Here is a 6,067-nt window from a genome sequence, read left to right as displayed (position 1 = left end):
TAGCAGGGATTGTGGGGCTGGCGCAGGATCGGGCAGTGTTTCGTTCTGCTGTGCACGGGGTCGCTATGAGTCGGAAACGACTCGATGGCACTTAACAACAACAACAACAACAACACTTTAGGAGGGTAGAAATCCAGAATGCTGTCTCTAGGGGTAGGCTTTCTCTCTGTGTATCTCTCATTCCTAAGAGGATCCCCATGCAGGGACCCTGGGTCCAAAGGTAGTGGTCCATTCCTGGCTCCTTTTTCTTGGTGGTAGTCGGTCCCCCCTTCTCTGCTCACTTCTCCTGCCTTTTATCTCTTGTAATATAAAAGGCATTACAGGCCACACCCCAGGGAAGCATCCCTTACATTGGATCAGAGCTGTCATGGGACTAAGAGTGTTGCAACCAACCTTTAATCTTAATCCTCTTACATCTGATAGCCTTATCACATCAGGTCATATCATGGGGTATCACTACATATCTGCCACATTACATCATTATATAACTTCTAAACCACTAAAAGGGCAGCCCAGAAACAGAGCCGGGTGCTGGGGGTTTGGGGAGCAGCAGCTTTAAAGGGCAGCCTGGAAGCAGAGCCAGGTGCCGGGGGTTTTGGGAGCAGCAGCTTTAAGGAAGGCCAGGAAGTAAGCAGAGCAGTTTGGAACAACTAAGGGAGATAAACTTGTCTGTCAGTTTTTCATACTATGGTGGCTCGTGTGTTGCTGTGAGGCTGGAGGCTATGCCACTGGTATTTCAAATACTAGCAGGGTTACCCATTGTAGATTGGTTTCAGCAGAGCTTCCAGACTAAGACAGACTCAGAAGAAGGAAGAGGCCATCTACTTCTCAAAGAATTGGCCAATGAAAACCTTATGAATAGCAGTGAAACACTGTCTGATATGTTACTGGGAAACTTTATGAATAGCCCTGAAATAGCTATATATAGTGCCAAAAGATGAGCTGCTCAGGTTGGAAGGCATGCAAAATACAACTGGGGAAGAGCTGCCTACTCAGAGTAGAGCAAACCTTAATGACATGGATGGAGTAAAGTTCTCGAGACCTCCATTTGCTGATGTGGCATGACTCAAAATAAGAAGAAACAGCTGCAAACATCCATTAATAATTGGAGCATGGAATGCATGAAGTATGAATCTAGGAAAATTGGCAGTTGTAAAAAATGAAACGGAATGCCTAAAGATCAATATCCTAGGCATTTTTGTTGTTGTTGTTGTTATGTGCCGTTGAGTTGGATCTGACTCATAGTGACCCCTCCTTGGGTTTCCGAGGCAGTATCACTATGGAAGTAGATTGTCCAACCAGTCAAGTGCCTTAGGCACTACACTACCAGAGTTCCTATCCTACACATTAGTGAGCTGAAATGGACTGGTTTTGGCCATTTTAAATCACATAAACATATGATCTACTATGCTGGGAATGACAAATTGAAGAGGAATGGTGTGGCACTCATCATCACAAAGGATGTTTTAAGAGCCATCCTGAAGTACCATGCTGTCAGTGATAGGATAATATCAATATGCCTACAAGGAAGACCAGTTAATACTACTATTATCCAAATTTACGCACCAACCACCAAAGCCAAAGATGAGGAAATTGAAGATTTTTACCAACTTCTGAACATGCAATCAGGATGTGCTGATCATCATTGGTGATTGGAATGCAAAAGTTGGAAACAAAGAAGAATCACTGGTAGCTGGAAAACACAGCCTTGGTGATAGAAATAACACTGGAAATTGCATGATAGAATTTGCAATATGAATGACTTATGCACTGCAAATACCTTTCTTCTTTTTCTCTTCTTTTTTTTTTTTTAATATGGAATGCTTCATGAATTTGTGTGTCATCCTTGCGCAGAGGCCATGTTAATTTTCTCTGTACTTTTCCAATTTTAGTATATGTGCTGCCGAAGTAAGCACTGCAAATACCTTTTTTCAACAACACAAATGGCAGCTGTATATGTGGACTTTGCCAGGTGGAGTACACAGGAATCAGACTGACTACAACCGTGGCAAGAAGTGATGGAGAAGCTCAATATCTTCAGCCAAAAGAAGACCAGAGCTGATTAATCAACTGCTTATATGCAACTTGAAGTTGAAGACAATTAAAGCAAGTCCACAAGAGGCAAAATATGACCTGGAATATATCCCTCCTGACTTTAGACACCATGTAAAGAATAGATTTGATACATTGAACACCAATAACTGAAAACCAGAAGAATTGTGGGATGACATCAAAGAACATCATCCATGAAGAAAGCAAGAGGTCATTAAAGAGACAGGAATGGAAGAAAAGACCAAAATGGATGTCAGAAGAGATTCTGAAACTTCCCCTTCAACAGAGAGTAGCTAAAGCAAATGGAAGAAATAACAAGACAAAAGAGCTAAACAGAAGATTTCAAAGAGCAGCTTGAGAAGACAAAGCCAATTGTTATAATGAAATGTGAAAAGACCTGGAGTTAGAAAACCAAAAGAGAAGAACATGCTCAGCAATTCTCAAGCTGAAAGAACTGAGGAAAAAATTTAAGCCTTGAGTTGCAATATTGAAAGATTCTATGGGCAAAATATTGAATGATGTAGGAAGCATCAAAAGAAGATGGAAGGAATACACAGAGTCACTGGACCAAAAAAATTGGTTGATCTTCATCCATTTCAGCAGGTGGTATATGATCAAGAATCAATGGCATTGAAGAAGTTGAAGTTGCACTGAAGGAACCGGTGAAGAACAAGGCACCAGGAATTGATGGAATACCCATTGAGATGTTTCAACAAACAGATGCCACACTGGAGGCACTCCCTTGGATGTGCCAAGATATTTGGAAGACAGCTACCTGGCCAACTGACTGGAAGATATCCATATTTGCACACATTTCAAAGAAAGGCGATCCCAGAGAATGTGGAAATTATTGAATAATATCATTAATATCACATGTAAGTAAAATCTTGCTGAAGACAATTCAAAGACGCCTGCAGCAGTATATTGACAGAGAACTTCCAGAAATGCAAGCTGGATTCAGAAGAGTAGGTGGAACGAGGGATATCACTGCTGATGTTAGATGGATCTTGGTTAAAGGCAAAGAATACCAGAAAGATGTTTACTTATGTTTAATTGACTATGCAAAAGCATTCGATTGTGTGGATCATAACAAATTATGGATAACATTGAGAAGAATGGGAATTCCAGAACACTTAATTGTACTCATGAGGAACTGTACACAGAGCAGGAGGCTGTCATTTGAACAGAACAAGGGAGTACTGTATGGCTTAAAATCAAGAAGGGAGAGCATCAGAGTTGTATTCTTTCACCATACTTATCCAATTTGTATGTTGAACAAACAATCTGAGGAGCTGGATTATATGAAGAAGAACATGGCATCAAGATTGGAAGAAGACTCAATAACAACAGGCAATATGCAGATGACACAACTTTGCTTGCTGAAAGTGAAGATGACCTGAAGCACTTACTGATGAAGACTGAAGACTACAGTCTGTGGTATGGATTAAACCTCAATATAAAGAAAACAAAAATCCTTGCAATTGTACCAATAAACAGCATTATAATAAACAGAGGAAAGACTGCAGTTGTCAAGGATTTCATATTACTTGGGTCTACAATCAACACCAACGGAAGCAGCAGTCAAGACATCATATGATGTGTTGCGTTGGGCAAATATGCTGCAAAAGACCTCTTTCAAGTGCTCTAGAGCAAAGACATCTCCTTGAAGACTAAAATGTGCTGTTCTGGTTACTTAGTACCACTCTGACAAGAAAATACCACAAATGGGATGCTTGAACAAACAGGAGTTTATTCTCTTACAGTTTGGAGGCTTATAGTCTGAGTTCAATGTGCCAGGCTCTAGAGGCTGGAGGAAAGCCCCTCAACATTGGGCTTCAGCTCTGCCTCCTGCTCCTGGCCCACTGGAGCTAGATGTTTTTCTTCACTCAGACAGCTGCTGGCTGCTGAGACCAACAAGCCCAAGGTTGACAAGTAAAAAGGCAGAGTCCCAATGTTACCAAACCACATGGCAGGCCATTAATTCAAGTCCATTGAAAGTCCCAAGATCGGCAGAGCATGGCAGGCTGCTGAACAATGACAGGGCTACATGCAGGGTTCAAGCATGCCATAAGCTAGAGACCTTTCCCAAAGCTGTTTCGTATCTATGGGAAGCAGGTCATATACCCAAAGAAGCTACTCAGTGGCTCCAGTAGATTCCACCATGGAGTTAATTACCAGTCTCACTATGGGGAATAACTATATTCAGCCGCCCGGCTATTCAGCCAGGCCCAGCCAAGTTGACACACAAACTTAACCACATGTGCCTAACCCAAGCCATGGTGTTTTCAATTGCCTCTTATGCATGTGAGAGCTAGAGAATGAATAAGAAAGACTGAAGAAGAGTTGATACTTTTCAGAGTTGGAGAAGAATACCAAGAGTACCATGGACTGCTAAAAGAACTAATAAATCTAGGTCCTTGGAAGCAGGAATGTCCAAACTCACCTACTTTGGTCATGTTGTCAGAAGGAACCATTCCCTGGAGAAGGATATCATGCTCGGTAAAGTGGAGGATCAATAAAAAAGCAGAAGGCCCTCAACAAGATGGATTGACACAGTGGCTGCAATGATGGGCTCAGGTGTAGCAAGAATTGTGAGGATGGCACAGGACTGGGCAGTGTTTCGTTCTGTTGTACATAAAGTTGGTATGAATTGGAGACAACTCAGCAGCACCTAACAACAACAACAACAAATTGCTTAGAATCTTGGCCCAGCCAAGTTGACACAAACTCTGATGGGGACACAATTCAATCCATGACACTAGAGGAGGAACCTGAGGAACAAGCCAGAGTTGAAGGTGGGATGTAGAGGGTGGAGTAACAGTGGAGTAACAGTGCTCCAGGTGGAGGAGCCATACAGTCAAAGACCTGGCAATGAAAGTAAGTGTCCAAATCTCTTCTTGATTGTGCCCACTCTAGCCAACCCCCCAGGCTCTCTTTCTCTCTCTGCTCTGACCCTAACAGCACTTATTATATCAGTTATTGGGCATCACCTTGAACTGTGAGTCAACTTTCTAAGGTGTGAGGCTGGAGACCTCAGGCAGATTGTTTGCTTTCTGAGGGAAGGCATGTCACCTAAAGCAATAATGCATACAAAGTAGTAGTTGAATCATTATTTGCTCAAAAAATAATTCCTGAATATCTATCATGTGTGTACTGGGCCCTAGGGATGTAGCTGTGACTATGACAGACTAGGCCCTGTTCCCTTACAAGCTATTTGGGAAAATGGACCATAAGTAAATAAACAAGCATATACATAAAAAGTAATAGCATGCCACATACAAAAATAAACAATGGTTAATGTGATGGAATGACTTTGTGGGTGAACGGGGGTGGTGGTGAGGGTCCTCTAGACTGGTAAACAGGGAAGGCAACACTGACAGTTAAGTTGAGACTGAATGATAAACATCTACTGAACCAATGAATGAACAAAAGGGAAGTAGGCATGATGACACTCTCAAAACCACATTCCACCAAACCAAACTCACTGCCATCAAGTTGATTCCAACTCATAGCAACCCCCTTTGGGTTTCAGAGGTAGTAACTCTTTACAGAAGTAGATTGCCCAGTCTTCCCTCTGCGGAGTGGATAAACCAAACCAAAAAACCAAATCCACTGCCATTGAGTCAATTCCAACTCATAGCAACCCCATTGGGTTTCCGAAGTGGTAAATCTTTACAGAAGCAGATTGCCCAGTCTTGCTTCCACAGAGTGCCTGGTGGGTTTGAACCACCAACTTTCTGGTCAGCATAAACAAGCATATACATAAAAAGTAATAGCATTCCACATACAAAAATAAACAATGGTTAATGTGATGGAATGATGCCTTGGGCACTGTGCTACCAGAGGTTCCATGGAGTGGCTAGGAAACATGAAATTCAAACACAGAGTCCAAGTGCAGAGAGGACACAGTGAAGCATCTAGGTAAAATGCAAGAAGATTTCCTGGAGGAGGTAAAGTTTTGTTTAGGAATTAATCTCAATAGTGAGCCTTAAATGTGAAATGATGACTAAAAGGG

At 42.0% G+C, this 6,067-nt stretch overlaps 1 protein-coding gene and 1 non-coding gene across 2 annotated transcripts in view; both read right to left on the bottom strand.

The window, feature by feature from the left end:
* Positions 1–6,067, bottom strand: part of KCND3 (potassium voltage-gated channel subfamily D member 3) — a 324,044-nt gene that overhangs the window by 176,046 nt on the left and 141,931 nt on the right. The gene's annotated exons all lie outside the window — the stretch shown is intronic.
* Positions 1,810–1,916, bottom strand: LOC122150904. Its single transcript, XR_006163899.1, has one exon. It is a non-coding gene; the product is annotated as a U6 spliceosomal RNA (small nuclear RNA).

This window comes from Orycteropus afer, unplaced genomic scaffold (genome assembly GCF_000298275.1).
Source record: "Orycteropus afer afer isolate SDZICR_OR568_19922 unplaced genomic scaffold, OryAfe1.0 scaffold00010, whole genome shotgun sequence".
NCBI lineage: Eukaryota > Metazoa > Chordata > Mammalia > Tubulidentata > Orycteropodidae > Orycteropus > Orycteropus afer.
Note: the sequence above shows the minus strand (reverse complement) of the source record. Positions and strands in the feature narration are given on the sequence as shown.